At 48.0% G+C, this 19398-nt stretch overlaps 1 long non-coding RNA gene across 1 annotated transcript; it reads right to left on the minus strand.

Moving 5' to 3' along the window:
• Positions 1-734: 734 nt before the first annotated feature.
• On the minus strand, positions 735-1571 carry LOC109146234. Its single transcript, XR_002048159.1, has 2 exons — positions 1425-1571; positions 735-1050 (listed from the first exon to the last, which is right to left on the minus strand). It is a non-coding gene; the product is annotated as an uncharacterized LOC109146234 (long non-coding RNA).
• Positions 1572-19398: the final 17827 nt, after the last annotated feature.

The raw sequence follows: 19398 nt of genomic DNA on the forward strand, positions 1-19398 counted from the left end.
CAGTGAAATGGGTTAAGTGGATTACAGAAAAATTTTAAAAGATCAAAAAAGAGAGGGTGACAAGACAGCAAAATTGACACGGAGGGAAGTGCTCCACAACTACAGACAGCAGTGTAAATAGATCAGGAGTGCCAGAAATAAGTGAAACTACCACATCATCATCCAGTGCCTCTCTCTACCCTGAAAAATAGTTTCTGCCTGTCTTTTCTTGTCCAGGCAAGTTTTAAACCTCCTGAGGTTGGGTTTAAAGAGTAAGATGTGTGTTTTCTTGCCTTATTCATACCTGCAGATCTTCAGTGAACAGCAGAAATAAACACAGGTGGACAAAGCAGAGGAATACTGCAGCAGAAAAGATGGGAAGAATGAGCAGTGCAAAGGGAGGAAGCAGCAATGCCAAAAGGCAGCTGGGAATAGCTGGGGATCAGCTGTAAGAGGAAGGCTTCAGTTTGATATATGGTGCCAGAGACATTATTAATGATTTGCTGGTTTTTACCTTTAAAAACTTGGGGTGGATTATTTATTATGTCACCAGAGTGCTCATATGATCTATGAAAGGGATGATAATATGTATCTGTTCCTGGCATCTCAGATTCACTGGGTTTTTACAGCCTCTAATTAGGATTTAATTCTGCACTCCTGACACAGACGAAGAGTTTGTGGTGTACTTGAAGAAAAGACAAACACTTCCCCCCTTACTTAAAATATCCCATTTGACCATGAATGAACAGCTCTGCTGAGAGTCATCACATCATTTTCACAGGCCAAAGGATTTATTTTCCTCTGAAAATAATGAATAACCCAGGGAAACCCAATTGGACTAGAACACTGCTGAAGCCCTGGCTTTGGTGTGCTTCCATGAAGTTAGCCTGGAAAGCAGTGGGCATTAGCTGTGTTCTCAGTGGGAATCTCTGCAGTAGGGTTGGTGTTCTGCATTTGGGAGAAAATGCCTGTGATTTGGATCCAGAATCATCATTTGAGGCTGGGCAAAGGCAGGAGGAGCTGTATATCCAACTCAGCCAACTCAGCCTCACTTGCCATGCACAGGCAGAACTGCGGATAACCCAGTTATTGGTGTACTCAGCACATCTTGGAATTTCCCCCTGGAAATCCTTCCCTTCCCTTCCCTTCCCTTCCCTTCCCTTCCCTTCCCTTCCCTTCCCTTCCCTTCCCTTCCCTTCCCTTCCCTTCCCTTCCCTTCCCTTCCCTTCCCTTCCCTTCCCTTCCCTTCCCTTCCCTTCCCTTCCCTTCCCTTCCCTTCCCTTCCCTTCCCTTCCCTTCCCTTCCCTTCCCTTCCCTTCCCTTCCCTTCCCTTCCCTTCCCTTCCCTTCCCCTCCCTTCCCCTCCCTTCCCCTCCCTCTCGTCTCAGCTGCAGTCATGAGCTGGTCCCCAGATGGGTGACAATGGCCTTTCTGAAGCCTAAATACCTCTTGGTCCCTGTCTCCTGTCCTCCAACATCAAGACTGTGCTCACACTGCAGACCATGGGCATCCTCTCTGAGGATCCAAAAGGATTGTACTGGGCATGGCATAACCTGGGAGTGACTCAGCCCAAAATGACAAGGGAAGAGAGGAACAGAGATGGGTGGCAAGAAATGGGGTGAGTGAACTGTCAGATAAGAGCAGCTCAAAGCAGGCACACCCAAGGGAGAGCTGCTCTCAGTGAAGGTCAGTGCAGAGGAGGTGGGTGTGAAGTGCTCCTCCCAAAGCTCCGGGATGGACAGTGTCTGGTCACTCCAGCTCTGACTGGCACTGAGATCTGGGGTGGTTTTTTGAAGCTGCATGATTGAGAAAAACAGATTTTCTGGCTCCCTGTGGTTCTCTGCACACACTGAGAAATCCCACAACCACTGCACCAGGCTGAACTTGCCCTTTGGGCAGGAGAAGGCTCCAAATGTTCAGGTTGAATGTAGCTGTGGCACTGAGGAAAGAGACCTCAGAGGCTGTTTTATTATGTTCCTGTTCTCCTCCATGAGCAGAGAATCTATTCCTGGTGGTTTGGAGAAGGACAATAATAATCAGAATAAATGTTCTGAATAGTGGGAAAATGCACTTTTAACCTGCTTCTGGGCTGATTCTTTCCCTCCTCAATGCTTCACTGAGTGTGTTTGTTGGTAGTCCTTGAGGAAAGCAAGATGTCTCCATATACCCTGGTGGTAAGATTTTAACCTAAGCTGATGTTAAAACAGAACTGAAACCTGGTCCCAGCTTAATTTAAAGCAAACATTTGCCATTTAAACATATTTCAGTTATTAAAATTTTTTACATAAATGGGTAGCAGCCTGAGTTAGCTTTAGGTTGAACCATTTACCCAAGCTGAGAGACTCTGAGGCTCATTTTTCAGTTTCAGTCTTGCTGGGGATGATATAAAGCTCCCCATAACCTCTGTGGCCTGGAAGAAGCCACGCTCAGTCAATACCCCTCAGGATGACAGCTCCCAAATCCCACTGCAAGTCATGATGGATTGTCCTGGGGTGAGATTTCATACATCTCCTGCTTTCAGAGGGGAGCTGACACAAATAATTGGTGTCACTTTTGCTGGGACCGTGCCAAATGCTGACAAAACAGTTCCTAATCAGAAGTGCTGGGATTTGTGAGCTGGACAACAGGGAGGTGTCATCATGGCAGCGAGCTCGAGAGGTCTCAGCTGGCTGGGACAGAGTGGCCTTTTGGCTGGTGCAAGGGCTTGGTGTTGTGAGAAGGGTTGGTGGCACCAGCTTGGCAAGAGCTCTGTGGACATGGAAATTCAGCTAAAGTCTCACCTTGAGTCCTGGAGAGCTCAGGAGTTCAGGAGAAAGGGCATCAGCCCCTTATTCTGAAAATCAGCCCTTCATCCTCACTTGAAAGACCCACAGGATGCTGCCATGCAGGATGGGGACACACTCTGTGCTGCTATATGGCGCTGTATCACTGTATGTGATTTCAACCCTAAAACTCTGATTATTTCTGCAGTCATTCAGGAGTGACAAGAGTTAGTGACTTTCCCAACATCCCAAGGGAGTCTGGATCCAGGGCCTGACCCTGTTTTCCCACAAAACTCCTCCTTCACCACAGTCCCCACCACTTTGTTGCAGTCACTGTCCCCCACCTGCTTTTCACTGAGAGCAGGCAGGGACCCCAATCCTGATTCATCCCCCATCACCAGTAAAACATAGCAGGGATAAGGGAGCTATTCCCTGGGAAATTGATCCATCCTGACAGGCTCCTGGGATAAATCTAAGTTATCTCCACTAATCCAGGGAGGTGTCTGTTACCACAGGACAAGCCTCACTGAGGAGTTTCAGGTTGTAAGAGGGATTCACCCAGTAACAGCACCAGCGTTTCCATCCTTAAGAACTTGGATTTGGAGACACATGAATAGGGGGAGGGCTTTTTCCACGTCCCCAGGGCTTTCAAAAGCTGCTTAATTGTCCTGCTCCTCTCCCACTTTTCCTTTGCCGCATTGTTAGTGTTATCAACAATTCCCATGCTATAGCACCACGCAGGAAAATAATTCCACACCTGGCACTGGGCTCGTATCCTGTCTGCAGGGGCCACGGGGCGAACAATCGGGTCTGCACCTCCCGTATGGCACCGAGCACGGAGCGGGGAAGGAAACCTGGGGAAGCGGCACAATTGGCGGGGAAGCATCGGCCGCGCTCCGAGGAAGAGTTTTGGCTGCCCTCGGCTTTGCTGTTGGAGCTCCGGGCTGGAATTTAGGAACACGCGTGCGTTGGACGCCCTCTGCTGCTGATAAATGTGAGTTTATCGCGTTTCTCTTCAAAGCTGTGATTCCAGGCCAGACCCGATGTCACGGAATCACAGAGTCATAGAAACATGGGATCATAGAATCACAGAACCGTGGGATCATGGAGTCATAGAGCCGAAGAATCATAGAAGGACAGAACCATGGAATCATAGAGCCAGGACATCACAGACTCATGGAACCATGATATCATGGAACCATGGAAGCACAGAACCATGGAATCATAGAGCCAGGACATCACAGACTCATAGAACCATGATATCATGGAACCATGGAAGCACAGAATCATGGAATCATAGAGCCATGATATCATGGAATTGTGGAACCACAGAATCATAGAACCATGATATCATGGAATCATGGAAGCACAGAATCATGGAATCTTACAATAATAGAACCATAGAATCACAGACTCATAGAATCGTGGAATTACAAAATCACAGAATCACAGAATGATAGAATCATAGAACCATGACATCATAGAATCACCAAACCATGATATCATAGAATCATGGAACCACAGAATAATGGAATTATAGAACAGCAGAGCCATAGAATCATAGAATCGTGGAACCATGGAATTTTGAAATCACAGAATCATAGAACCATGGAATCACAGAGTCATGGAATGACAGAATGGTTTGGGTTGAAAAGGACCTGAAAAAATCCTCCCATTCCACCCCCTTGCTATGGACAGCTCTGTCTTTACGTGAGAATAAAATAATAACAAAAATATGGAATGGAAGGGCCCTCCAGGCCATGCCCTACCCCCAAAACAAAATCATTTTTGCTTGCATTCTGATCGTTGTAACTTTTCCCATCTTCTTCTTAAACCTGCTTTTAAATTATATTTTTTCCCTGCTCTGTTCTGCTCCTCCGCCAGTTAAACAGCACAGCCAGTTGACTTCCAGTGCTGCATCCCAGTAGTAAAAATGCAGCCATTGGCTCTGAATTCCTCAGTAGCTCATCCAAAATTTCTCTTTGCCCAGCAAATCTGTCCTGTCCCATCCCTGGAAATGTCCAAGGTCAGGTTGGATGGGGCTTGGAGCAAGCTGGGATAGTGGAAGGTGTCCCCGCCCATGGCAGGGGAGTGGAATGGGATGAGACTTAAGGTCCCTTCCAACCCAAATCATTCTGGGATTCTATGATTGAAGTCCCCACAACCATGACCCCATTATCTCACAGAGTTTCTGAAGTTCTGAAAAGTCTGGCTCAGCTCTGTCTCCCTGGATCAGGAGTTTCCCCATTCCTGGATGGCACAGCTAAAGTTGAGGACACAGACCTGACCTTTCAGGCTGAATCTTCTTCCAAAAACTCTCCATTTTCAATGAGTTGCCCACCTTTTCTGACAACATCTCCACACTGGGCTGGCAGTCTCCTGAGGTTACCTGATCACTGGAGAGGGTGAAGATGCTCTTTAAAAGGTGCATTTTGCTTCGGGCAAAGGCTTAGAATTACCTGATTTAATAATTGTGGCTGTGCCACAGGGATTTTATCCAGGCTGAAATATGAGTTTGCTGACCACCAAGGACCTATGCAGACACAGAAAACACCCTTAATTTTCTATTGGTACCAAGATTCTTTAATTGGAACTTTAAGGAAATCCCTTTGCTAATTTGATATCTCCTTCTCTCCACCTGTGCACTGGTCCTATAGTTGAGGGAGCAACCTGAGAGAGCACAAGTCTGTGAGAAACTGCCCTGTGGGGTTTTCATGGGAACACACTCACCTTGTGGACTGACTTCTGGAGTCCTGGAGTCCCAAACAGCATCCAGGCTGTGCTCTGACTGATTTTTGAGGGCACACAGACCCTGTTTCAACACCTTGGTGTCTGAGAAAAACCCTTGGAGAATGAAGACCCCATGTCCAAAGTTTAGGTGCCCACTCTGAACTACTCTTATTTTGTACAAAAACTTCATCCTCACCTGCCTGTTGATAAAAGCAGTCAGGAGGATTAGGGAAGGCTCAGGTTCAAATTCCTCATCCTAGGGATGACCAACACCAGTTAATTGCACCACAGTGTAATGGGTGTAATGGACTTTGGAGTAAGCCAGGCTGTGATCAGGGTTCCTTTGCCCCACACACAACATTTGCCCACCCTTTGGGCCATTCAGAGCCACCATCACTTGGGGAGCATCCAAGTAGGTGCTTTATTAGTGACTTGCTCCAACAAACAGTCAAGGTACCTCAAAAGAGTAGGATTCTATTCAGGATTCTCAGTTGCTTAGGACCTCTCCTCATCCAAATTCTGTTCAGGACTCTAACATACTTTAGACCTCTTCTCACTTGAATTTCAATACCTTGTGCCCACCCTGCCCAGCTGTGTCCCCCTTGCAAAGGGTGTGCTCTATTTTACACCCCCAGCCAGCTCACACAGGTGACTTTCAGCTCCCAGACCCCACCCATGTGGATTTGGTTTTCAGGGAAGACAGGAGATTTTGGATCACTTTTTTTTTCCCAGTGAGAAGAGGCAGACAGAATTTTCTAGTAAGGACTCTGAATGAGCCCCCCAGTCCCAGGGGGAGCTGGATGCCTCCTTCAGCTCCCAGGGATGAAGGCACTTCCAAGCCGTGTCCCGCGATGCTCCATGGCAGTGACGAACCCGCTCCTGTCCCTCTCTCTCCCACATCCCACCTGCACCCAGATGTGGCAGTGCTCCAGCATCCCAAGCACTGATGAAAGTGCAGAGATTTACTTCTGGCGTTGGGAAATATTTCATCTTGACAAAACAACGGCCGTATTTCCTGTATCTGTACACAAAAGAAATAACAGGCAAGCGTGTATTGAGTGGATTTATCTACACAGGATTTTGCCTTACAAGGAACAATGGAAACTCAAATCCATGCAGTTGCCCAACTGCAGCAGAGTGTTTAGATTTTTTTTTTTATTTCTTTTTTTTTTTTGGAAAATATTGTGCATAGGGGAGTTCCTTAACACAGCAAGACAGCAGGCAGCTTCCTGTTATGAAAACAGTCAACAACCTGACATTCAGCAATCTGACATTCCCCGCACCCAACGTGATAAACAGGGCTGATAACGATCTGCCACAATAGGTACAATAGCACCCCCCCATAAAGGAATAGGACGTGGAAAGAGTCTCAATACACAAATATCCCAAGCCATCTCTTCCAGCTTCTTTTATACAGTAGATAATCTCATCCTGCTTTCCGTATTTTCCCAACATTGATTCACTTCCCCTCAGGCAGGGGTCAAAGTGGGAGCTGGGTGTTTGACACCACTTTCTCGCAGGTCTTTGTAGTTCAGAGGCAACGCTCGGTTGAGATCTGAAAACTGTTTACTGGGTTTCCCTTCCTCCTGCCATTTATGATCCCTGCATTTCAATGCCACAGCTGCTGGACTCCTCTAGCTTGTCCCCAGAGTCACCTCCTTGACCTGAATGAAATCCCATAAGCAAAACAAAAAATAGTGGGAACCTCTTCCCCCTCCAATGACCTTGGTAATGGATGCTGGAGCTGCCTTTTTTCCTCCCTGATTCCCTATGGCCTCCACCACAGTGATGGTCTGAGCTCCTCTGCTAAGGCTGCAGGAAAAATAACAGATAATATTAATTTCCCACCAAATAAGTGTTGGATGAACTTATCCTCCATCTGAAAGTGACTGCAAAATAAAAGAGGAAGATCTTCTCCATTGATGCTCAGCTTCTAGGTTGCCCAGAGAAGCTGTGGCTGCCCCTGGATCCCTGGAAGTGTCCAAGTACGGGTTGGAGGGGCTTGGAGCAATGTGAGATAGAGGAAGGTGCCCCTGAACATGGCAGGGGGTTGGAACTGAATGAGCTTTTAGGTCCCTTACAACCAAACCATTCTGGAATTCTATGGTTCCTATATTTATTTTATTTTCCTGCCCCTCCACAAACTCCAGTGCGGTTTAGTGGAGCATCTCCCAAATCTCCCCCCACAGACTTCAATTCCTTTTCTACATCCTATAGGAAAATAATAAAGACTCAGGTGCTGTGTCCTAAGAGCCTTTGGGTACCTCCCAAGCAGCAGAAACAGGAGGGACACAGCCTTATCCTCATCTTTTGCTCTAAAAGAAGGGAAAAGCTCTCCCTGGCTGGCAGGAGTCTTTGTGGAGAGGAGGATATGATCTGTAACATGGAAAATTTCGAAGCACTCCTTGGAGGCACAAATCAGTCCCTTTGGCCCTTGATTCTGCCGCTCGCTCACAAAGATTCTTCCTTTGAAGCTTCCTTTGAAAGCAGCATTCCCATCAGGCAGCACGGCTCCAGCAGGAGATGGGAAGGAGGGTGGGCATCATCCCATGCAAACTGGGCACAGGAAGCTCGCATCCCACATACAATACCTGGCCAGAGGTAGCATTTATCATCTAATACAGAATTTATTGCTTTTAAAGGTATTTGAGTTCTTTCTGCCACGCTTTGTTACAACAACCTATCTCAGGCTGGTCTTGCTGGTGACCTGGGGACAAGGCCATCAGCACCACAGAGCCAAGAGCTTGTGCTGGTGTTCCCAGACATCTGAGGAATTCCTGTAAGATGAGGATGCACAACCTGCACCTCCCTCAAGCTCTGGTGCCTGTGCCTGACTCCCAAGAGAAGCAAGGATTGTTGTTCCCTTTGAAAGCACAGCTGGACAAGGCACCTGTTCAGCAGGTTTTTGTTTCCGTGAGGATGTTGAAGCACCTTTGTCACTTCACCATGAGGCCACAGTCTGGGGAGCTGGGCCTTGATGCCAGGGCATAATTCTTTGTAGCTAGGAGTCTCCTGGGTTATTGTTCTGCCACTGTGACATACCTGACTGCTGGCTCAGGTCTCACTCAGTGAACAGGTACCAGTTTTTCCCTTGATCACATGGCCCTAATGGATGGCACCATCTCATCCATGAGAAAAGGACAAGTGTTGGTCAAACCACTTATTTTGGGGAGGTGTACGTTAGATTTGAGGAAAAGGTTCTTCCCCCAGAGGGTGCTGGGGCACTGAACAGCCTCCCCAGGGAATGGGCACGGCCCCGAGGCTGCCAGAGCTCCAGGAGCGTTTGGACAACGCTCTCAGGGGTGCACAGGGTGGGATTGTTGGGGTGTCTGTGCAGGGCCAGGAGCTGATTTGATGATCCTGGTGGGTCTCTTGCAACTCAGGATATTCTAAACTAGTCCAGTCTAGAAAAGAGTTGTATATTCTGTATTGTATATACTGGTATTACAAAGCATTAGGTGACATCTGGAAGTATTTGTGTCACCTATTAAGATCAAGCACGAACATGCAGAAAAACCATCCTAAAAGCCAAAGAGAGAAAGAGAAAAATCAATCCCATCTGGTCAGAGAAGCCCCTGCTGTGCAGCAAAGTCTTTGTGTGTGGCAGAGACTGCGAGGGAAGGAGCTGTGCTACCTCAGGTCATGGTGACACCGTGTCTGGCACCACTTGGAAATCACAAGGACCAACACCTTGACCCTGGGGCAGCACTTTAGAACACCCTTAGCTAAAACCTTGCAGGGAAAGAAATGTGAAGAGCGTCAAGAGCTGCACTGGGGATCTGGGAACAAGAGCACGTTTTCCTCATGGGGAAATGTCACTGCCATGCAAACACACTCATTAAAATGAGCTCATGCTCATTAAAAACGGGCTGTATCTCTACCAACCAGTGCCAGGACTCACTCCTGGCCGTGCCCCTGTGGAAGTTGCCCTCTAACGCATGAGACAGAGGTCCCATATAAGATTCCCAGCTGGTCACTGGTCCGTGCTGATGCCTGAGCCATTCCTGGGCTTGCTGTCACTGGGCTGGGCCAAACCCATGTCAAGAAACGCTCAAACAATCCAGTGGTGCGGATGAAGGAATTCCTGTCCGGAGTAATTCACTGGTGTGATGCAGCCCTCGAGCCCTCGGTGACCTCGTTTGGTCACAGCCTCTGATTTATGCCACTGTTAATTGCCATAATTCACTATTTCCGCTGCAGTAACAGCGAGAAGCCTCAGGCTGAAGAAGAAATGCTTGTGCTGGGCGCTGCTCAAAAGCAGAACAGGCCATTTCTGCTCTTAAAAGGGGCTGCAAATCAAAACCTGTGAGAAGGAGAACCAGCACCCACAGGGCCAGGGGAAGGTGGCTGCAATGACAACTCATGATCCTGCGACCTCCTGAGGGGGTGGAAAAGGGCTTTTAAAGCCAAAAATGAGACTTTCTAGGACAGATCAGAAGGAGAATCCTGTGTGCATGCACAGGAAGGTCCTTGCTCTCACAGGGTGAGGTGTATTTGCTAGAGAGAGCACCCAGTGCTGCCTCCCTGGCACCCACCCTGGAGCAGGAGGGTGAAAAACCTTCCCAGGCCACTCATGGATTGGGTCATATCCTTATTTCATGGGTGCAAAATGACCCTAAAGCAAACATTCTGGTGCACGAGTGGCTCATGTGTTGCACTTGGGTTGTTTGCAAACCCTTCAGCTTTTATGTGCTCTGTACCTGGGAGATGTTGAGCTGAGCAGCTGTGTTTGACCAGCAAACTCCCCAGTGCCTCCTGGTCCCTCATCACTGCCTCAAATGGTCTCAGGATCAACCCCAAAAGTTGCTCTTTCAACAGCCAAAGGGACTTTCCCTCTCCCTTTCCATTAGAAATGGAAAAACTTCCCTCAGCTTCTGTATGCACCAAAGTGGCCACTGCATCATTAATTGGTGGGTAACACCAGTTTAGGAGGAATTAAATTGGGTTTTTTCCATTTTTCCTTCATAGCTGAGCTCCATGGAGAGCCTCACTCACCTCCTTTGCTCCTCGTTCCTTGAGATGCATTTTTTGTTAACACAGAGCAGGCAGGATTTGCCCTTGTGCCCCGTCCAAGAAAGAGAGAGAAAAATAACCCCAAACAATTGCAAGGCTTTCATTTGAGAAATTAATCCACAAGGGAGCAAGGTTAAAAATAAAGTTCTTTGGCCAGGGCCTTTATAAGCTCCAGCCATATTCTCTGGAATATAATTCATAAGCACAATATGTTTTTTTGTTGTGAATGAGTGTGAAGTACCAGAAAAGGAAAGAGGAAACCCCTAATGTAGTCCTGAATAGACCTGTGAAAAAGGATAATAAAACTTGTCCTGGATTTCCTTTAGCAGCAGGTGCTTCCTTTGGAGTTTCTATTCATTCAGACTTTGGGCAGACACAGCCTGCCAAATTTTTTTTTTTTTTTTAACTTTTTGTAAACACAGCACTCAGTTATCTGAATGGAGGTGAATTTGTCTTCTTGGCCACTGTCAAGCTCAAGGGCTCACAAGGTCAGTGGCAAAGCTTCTCCAAGCTTTTGGGGTAGGTCCCCTTCCAGACCTGACAGGTAGAAAGGTGCTACCTCAGGTCAGGAGGTTTCCTCAAAAGTCCAAGGCTGGAAGGCCCTAAATTGCCATTTTAAATAGACCATCCCATCCTTCCTGGTGAGAAATCCACACTTGCCCATCCACAGCAAGACACCAACGGGGGAATGCAGCTCTTCAGCCTCCCAAGGCTCATTTCTGGGCAAAAAACAGAGGATATTAATGACTGATTGATGTCTATAAAACCTTTAACCAGAGGATTAAATTGTGTCCCTTAACCACAGCAAAAGCCTGCATTGTCCAGACCCTTTAGCTTTCAACATGTCCCTGGACAACACCAGGAAAACCCAGCTTCTCCCTGTGAAACACAGCCTGGCTTCCCTCCCATGCCCTTTTCCCATCCAGAAACACCACCACAAACTCCACCATTCATGTCATCCTAGAGGGGTTTGGGTTGGGAAGCTCATCTTGTTATGTACACAGACAGAAAAAGGCAGTTTGCTCCAAGGAGCTGAAAATCTGAATTCACCTTTCCTGAAATTGCTGAAACAGTTGACACTTACATGAGGAAAATACCGAATATATTACAATATATCACAATACCCTACAAATCTTCCTGTCTGCCTAAAGGAAGGGGGGATGGGAGCAAGAGGATCTTTGAGGTCCCTTCCAACCCAAACCATTCTGCACAAACTGTCAGAACTGCTGTTTTTAGGTGTCTTTAATGAATATCTATTATTTTCTGTAGTTGCTTTGTCTTGCCAAACATCCTGACTGCCTGCTCCAACTCACTCCTACTGAGGCAAACACGAACAGCTCATCCCATTCCCTGTATTTAACATTCCGAACCTGGCACAGATTTGTACTAGCCCTGGTAACAATGGCATGGAACACCTGTCAGTGACTGCATTTGCCCAGGGATTCACTCCGTTCCCTGCTGAGTGTGTTTAGTAATTCCTGCGAACAATGGGACAAATAAACTTTGTTTTGTTTTGCTTTTTTTTTGCTCAGCTCTCACTCAAGCCAACACCACTGTCCAAATTGTACATGAGGGGCCTGCAGAAGCTGGTGGTTGTTTCCTAGACTTGAGGCCTCTTTCCCTCAAAAAAGACGTTGTCAGCAGCTCTGAGCTCAGAGAGGGCATTTTCCACTTGTATGGAAGGAAGGAAGAGGAAGAATGAGCAGGAAAGGGGCAGTGTTGTGCAGGGCTCCGAAGGCAAAGGATGATGAATTTGAACTTCAAGCAGGGGATAACAGACAGATCTTCTGAGAAACGTCTGAGCAAAAGGATGAGGGATGCTTGGAGGGCATGGCCAAGGTTGGAATGACAAGGGATTACAGGAGCCAGTGAGGTGGGAGCTGTTGATGGTTGACTGGAGGGAATGTAACACACTGCAGCCCTGTCCTGAAACAGTGTGTAGGGACAGGGATGGGGAGCATGTGGAGCTGCTGGAGCAAATCCAGAGGAAGCCACGGAGATGCTCCAAGGGCTGGAGCCCCTCTGCTCTGGAGCCAGGCTGGGAGAGCTGGGGGTGCTCACCTGGAGAAGAGAAGGATCCAGGGAGATCTCAGAGCCCCTACCAGTGCCTAAAGGGGCTCCAGGAGAGCTGGAGAGGGACTTGGGACAAGGGATGGAGGGACAGGACACGGGGAGTGGCTTCCCACTGCCAGAGGGCAGGGATAGATGGGATATTGGGAAGGAATTGTTGGCTGTGAGGGCAGTGAGGCCCTGGCCCAGGTTTCCCAGAGAAGCTGTGGCTGCCCCTGGATCCCTGGAAGTGTCCAAGGCCAGGTTGGACGGGGCTTGGAGCAACCTGGGCTAGTGGAAGGTGTCCCTGCCCATGGCAGGGGGTGGAATGGGATGATGATTCTGTATTTCTATGGCTCAATTCTGCTTCTTCATCTCAGCATAGAATTCACCTCCCCAGATCTTGTGTCTCCTTCCAAACATCATTTCCCTGCACCAGCCACTATCCCCAGAGCAGGACCCCAAACTCACCAGCCAACCTCCCCTCCCACGTCCCCTTGTCCCCATGTCCCCATAATTGCCCCAATGGTGCCAGTCTGACCACAACTGCTCTGAGTCTCAGCAAACAGCACCAGAACACACCCCAGGCAGAATTTATCACACAAGAGTTATCATTTGAGGTATCTCAGCCCTCCCTAAACAGCAGAAAATCCATCCCAGAGCTTTACTTGAGCACCTCATGCAGCACATCTGGGGACAGGTGATGCTGGGGGACATCCCAGCCTTGGTGAACCTCCAAAACCAGCAGCAACCCTTAACATGGGCTGCTAGAGGCCATTCCTGCATGGAAAACAAAGTCTTTTTAGGTCATTTAACCAATTCCCAGGGTTCAGCAAAGCTTCTTGCAGTCCAGCCTTGTTACAGATATGATTCACACAATGATATTTCAATCACTTCCTCTGGGAGACTCTTTCCAACAATGCAGATTTCTTGGCAGGAGAAGAATTCCCAGGGACTGAGCTGAAGTTTTCCTTCGCCCTTGCAATGCATCCTCTCCAACTGCTTCAAAACGAGAATTTCCCTCCCTTTTCATTGCCCTGCTCAGGAGCCACATCATTCCCCCAGGGCAGGTGCCAAGCCCAGGGAAAATTTGGGCTGAAAATCCAAAAATCAGACCTACAGTGATCCTAATCCAGTTCAGAGAAGTCCACTGGAGAAAAAACATGGCAGGTTCTCCACAACTCCCTGACAGAAGGGTGGAGCCAGGTGGGGGTCAGTGTCTTGTCCCAAGGAACAAGGGACAGGACAAGAAGAAACAGCTCAAGTTGCACCAGGAGAGGTTTGGATTGGATATTGGGAATAATCCAAGGAAGTGTTGGAATCACCATCCACTGAGGGATTTAAAACCATGTGGATGTGGCACTTGGGGACATGGGTTAGTGGTGCCCTTGGCTCTGCTGGGGAATGGTTGGACTCGATGCTCTTAAAGGCCTTTTCCAACCTAGAGGATTCCATGTTTTGTCCTTTTCATCATTTCCCAGCTCAGATGTATTTTTCTTGACCAGGAAAATCCCAGTGACACGCCCCAGGACTGTCCCATGGTTTTTCTGCATGTGCTTGGCAAAGGAGACTCCTGCCAAAGAAAGAGTTTCTTGATGGTTGACCGGATGAAATTTTGCCGTGTTAGACTTCAAAAACTGGTGATTATATGAATATGCTTGAATGCTGTGTAGCACAAACTCAGAATCCTGGAATCACTAAGGTTAGAAAAGCCCTCCAAGATCGAGTCCAACCATTCCTCCAGCAGTGCCAAGGCCACCACTGACCCATGTCCCCAGGTGCCACATCCACACAGCTTTTAAACATTTCCAGGAATGGTGATTCCACCACTTCCCCACCCTCCTTTTCACCAGAAAAGCAGTGAACACCCGGTCATGGATCTGCTCCTGGAAAGAGGGGACAGAGCTGCTGCAGGATGCCTGGTGGTCCCAGCTGGATGTTCCTCTGGATGGCATCTGCAGGAAACACTGCAATGAACCTGCCAACATTTGAGCAGATGAAATGAGAAATTTTTACAGTGTCTGTGAGCAGGCGTGTGGGAGAGGGAGGAACAGAGGCATTTTCCTTGCCTGGTAGACACATCTATGTTCTGTGGGTGAAAATTGAAGTAGAAAAGTTTGTTACCATTGGCTGGGGGGTTTTTCTGTACCAAATGATGGTTTGGCCACAATTTTCCTGCCTCTTGCAGCTCACTCTCTCACAGTTTTTTATTTTGAAGAATTCTCTCCCCAGACATATGGGAAAATAAACTTCTTATCCTGGCAAGTAATTGTGGAAGAGATCCAGTAGACAAAAAGTACAAATACAGCCAGATTTGTGGTGTGGCAAATATTAAATTGCAAAGAAACAGGCTTTGTATTAGAATTATTTGTTATTACCCATTGCTTGAGCATCTCTGAAAACAAACCTTCTCCCCTGAGAAGGAATAACTCAGCCCTTTTTATTATTCTTTTATTATTTTTATTATTATTGCGGTACTCAAGACACTGTTGTGGAAGCGCCACGGTATCAGATAAGTTATCAAAGATGAGCAGTTTTCTCTTGCATTAAGTGATGCGGAAAAATTTTGAGAGAAATCCTGATGCTGCAAATTTGCAATTTAAAGAATTGAACACTGAGAAAAAACGAGGAGGAAACTGAGGCACAGGAAAGTGTTTTGCCCCAGTGTTATTTCAGTGTTTTCAGGCAGGAAACTGAAGCGATTCTGAGGATTTGGGCTGTTTGAGGTCACATAAAGAAAGTTTATGGTGAACTCAAGAGGCAAAAGCTGAGGCAGATTTCCCAGTGCTTAAATCCAGCAGTGAATCCATGTTTGCTGGAACACAGGGAGAAAACTGTTAGGAGAGTTATTAGTCGTGTCCATCTGTCTTGACCAAGGCATGAGAACATGGAATCAGGGAATGGTTTGGGTTGGAAGAGACCTTAAAGCTCATCCCAACCCTTGCCATGGGCAGGGACACCTTCCTCTGCCCCAGGTTGCTCCAAGCCCCATCCAGCCTGGATGGGGTCCCCTGTGTGCCATGGGCATGCTGAGATCTTCCTTCCCGCATCCCACCAGACCCTGGAGCCATTGCAAGGCCCTGGAAGGGATCCCAAAGAGTAGGGAACCTTCTGGTGAACACCTGGGATACAGGATATTCCCTATTTGGGCAGCAACCCTCAGGCAGGACCCGTAAGTGCCATCCCAGCTTGTGCAGGTGGCAAGGTGGACATTCCAGGTGGGATAAATCCCCAGGTGTGTGGGGCATTGGCTTGGCATCCACTGAATGCTCCATAGGATTTACTTCAAGCAAGGTATGAGGTGGAGATGCTCTCAGAACTTCCCAAGCCTGGAGAGGTGGTGGATGTCCCATCCCTGGGAACATTCAAGGCCAGGTTGGATGGGGCTTTGAGCAACCAGACCTGGTGGGTGACATCCCTGCCTATGGCAGGAGGCTGGACTGGATGACCTTTAAATGTCCCTTCCCACCCAAACCATTCCAGGATTCTCCGACCGCCCTCCCTGCTGCCAGTAGATGCTCATGCACCCCCTGGACCCTATCCCAGGCTTTATCCCACTACAGGACTCCTTGCACAACCCATCCTCTTCCCATTGCTTGTGCACACACACACACACACACATACACACGGACTTATTTTGCCATTGGCCACACAGATCCCAGCAGAGCCTGTGAAAAGAGGAAGCTGACCACCAGCTTTTGGGATCTGCTCCCTACGGGCCTGGGAGGGGATGCGAATCCCTTTAGTGTTGGGTCGGGTTTGGTTTGTTATTAATTTTTTTTTTCCCCTCTTTTCTCTCTCTGTCCCTGGATCAGGATCCCGGGATGAGGCCAGGCTGCTGCCGGCATGAGAAAGTGGGGCCGTCCGTGCAGATGTTGCCCGGGGAAGCCGAAGTTCCCACACCAAGTAGGAAGCAGGGCCTCACGGAGCCGGGATGGGGACTGCGGAAGTGGCAGCAGGGCTGGTCCAGGGATGATGGGAGAGGAGAAGCCAAGCGGGGGGGCCCCGGCATGGAGGGGGGACATCTATTCTTGGAGAAAAAGGGGGGCCCTGGTTGGGGGGGGGTTTATTGTAAGGCTTTGTTTACACCCCGAGCTGAATGAATCAAATGACCTTGTTTATTGTCGGTCTCCTGAATGGACGGCACAGGGAGAGGGGGGAGGGATGGGGATGGGGGGATTGTATTATTGTTAATTCTGCCACTTACAACTTCTTCTTCTCCGTCTTTTTTTATTTTTTTTTTCCCACCACGCATTGTTGCCATGATAAAAGAATAAAAGGTGAAACTCTATTCCTTCCTTTCCCCATCTCCGCAGTATTCTTCAAATCCCCAGGCAGGAGCCTGTTGGGATGGAAGTGCCAAGCCACGGAGCCATGGATGAGATGCAGAGCCTGATCCTGCTGCTCCTCACCTCACCCCTTCCCCAAATCATTTCCCATGGGGTGAGACCTTTCCCCATGGGGCCCAGAGTGTCCCTTCCCAGGGGGGCAATAGGACACAACCAACCTTTTGCCACCACTGTTGGATGGATCCCACTTTGTCCCTGGACAGATGCAGCAGTGTGGCCCCAGATCTCACATACAGGGACATCATTCCCAGGAAATAACCACATCCAGGCAAAGGTTCCTTACATCCCTGCAGTTTTTGGGAGCTGAACTGAAGCCCTCCTGAAAGGACCCCACTTTTCAGCAAAGCACCTGCTCTTTTGGTGCAAGCCCTGATTATGGTTTATTTTACCTTTTAATTGACCCCTGGTGATCCCCACTTCTGCTTGATAACTCCCCAGCCAAGAACTCAGCAGTTCTTGGTGTATTTTACTTTGCAGATCTATGAAGATCCAGGTTTGAGGATTAACAGGATTGCTGGGGACATGATACGGTCCTTGTGGTTTGTGCATCACAACCACCCTCAAAGAGAAGGGCAGAGGATTATGTTGGTTTTGAAATGGCAGTTTTCCCTCATTGTCACAATTTATAAAGATTTTTACATCTCTAGGATGAAGGGAAAGTGTGCAATTCTTCCCAAATTCTGGCGCCTCCAGGGCTGTTCCTCTCTGTCCCTCAGGGTACCCTTGGCTCCACATGGAAGTCAGCTCCTGCACTGGGATTCACTGTATTCATGGGTGATTCCCTCTATCCCTTCACCTCACTCCTCTTTCCCTTCAGCTCAAGGCACTTTGACTCCTTCAGGATCATATTTTAATTTCTTCATGACTTTTGGATTTTATCAGCACAATGCCAGAGACTCTCTCTGGGCACAAGTTAAAACCTCATCCGGCTTCTTCCCCTCTCTCCCAGCAACTTGCAGATGGTGATGGAGCTGTCCTGGCCACAAGACATCAGTGCAACAAGGAAAGTATCTTAAGTAGTTCGTTCAACCAATCTTCTGGGAATTCAGCACTGGAAACCTGATTTTTCAGGGGATACAGGTGTCTCAGGTACTGCAGGGCAGCTCAAATGTCACCAAGTGCCCACATCCTGTGTGGGCAGCTGAATCACACACCCATGGCATAGACATCCACATCCCAGATGGGTGTTTATCCTACAGAAACCCAACCAGACAGTCAATGAAGTGACTCATCAGACCACAGGGAGGTCTCTGATTTATGAAGAGGTGAATCACTGGCTGGGAATATTTGCCAGAGATCCATAAGCAATGTAAGAAACTAAAGACCTGATCCTGTTTCCCCAGGCTGGCTTATGAAGGAGAGAGATGGGCATGAAACCCCTGACCTGGACCTACAGAGGAGCTCAGATACATGATTTTAGGTCCTTCCTGGCCATCAAAGCTACAGATTTATTGTTGTTTCAAGGCATAACAAATAACCCAGCCTTTACAAAGGTACCCTGACCACACTCACCATTGGCAGAGACTGGATGGACTCATCACTGAAGTCATTCAGTCATCATGTTCCTGCTTTCTATCCTGCCTTATGACTTTTTCCCACTATTTATTCCCCTCTCCAATCCTTGCTTGAACATGGAATTCTCACTAATTAATACCAAGGATTATCCCAGGTTCTTTGGTCAGTGCTGGGGTATAGTCAGATTTTCATCCTTGGCTTCCTCCATTTTACCAGCACACAACATTTTTTGCCTCACATCCTTCAGATTTCCCCATGGCTGGAGGCAGGTGGATTTAATGCATAGCTCTGGGTGTAGGGCATGCTGCTGGAGGGTGTGGGATGGCCATAAATCTTGAAAATTTACATCAGCATTAGAAGAGCACACTTTGGGCCAAGGTCAAGAAACCCTTGGCTGAGAACAGAGGTGGGAAAAGACAATTAAAAGCACAAAGAGGTAGAAATGAGCAAAGAAAAACCCTGTTTGTTACCCAGAGCCAGAAGAGAGGATGGTTGAGGTTTTTGTTGTGACACCATTTTTGTTGTGACACCATTTTTGTTGTGACACCATGGGCAGGCAGATAAATAAAAGCCCTGTTTCAGTGGCCCAACCCTTTTTCCAGTAACATATGAACACCTTGTTTGCCAGCCATCCCATCACTTCCCAGCCTGTGCAGCACCAGGTGGAGAAGGGAATCCATAAATTTCAGTGAAGGAAGGCATGAGGCTACAAGGGCATGGTAGCAGTGGTCCTTGGGTGAAGTGGATGCCCCAAGTAGGAGGAATTAATCACTTGTCTCACTCCATGGACAGCAAAAAACAACCATGAGACCTCCTCAGCCTGGGTACTGAACTTTTAGGAACCAATCTTTACCCCCCAACCTGATAATTGTATCAACTGGACTGTGCAAACAGTTTTGTGATGCCCCCATCACCTCCCTGTCTTGTGCGGCCCCAATCACCCAAATAATCCAGATAACCCAATATTTAGGCCCTGAGCTCATTCAGATTTACACTAAAGGA

Source organism: Corvus cornix, chromosome 3 (genome assembly GCF_000738735.6).
Source record: "Corvus cornix cornix isolate S_Up_H32 chromosome 3, ASM73873v5, whole genome shotgun sequence".
Taxonomy (NCBI): Eukaryota; Metazoa; Chordata; class Aves; order Passeriformes; family Corvidae; genus Corvus; species Corvus cornix.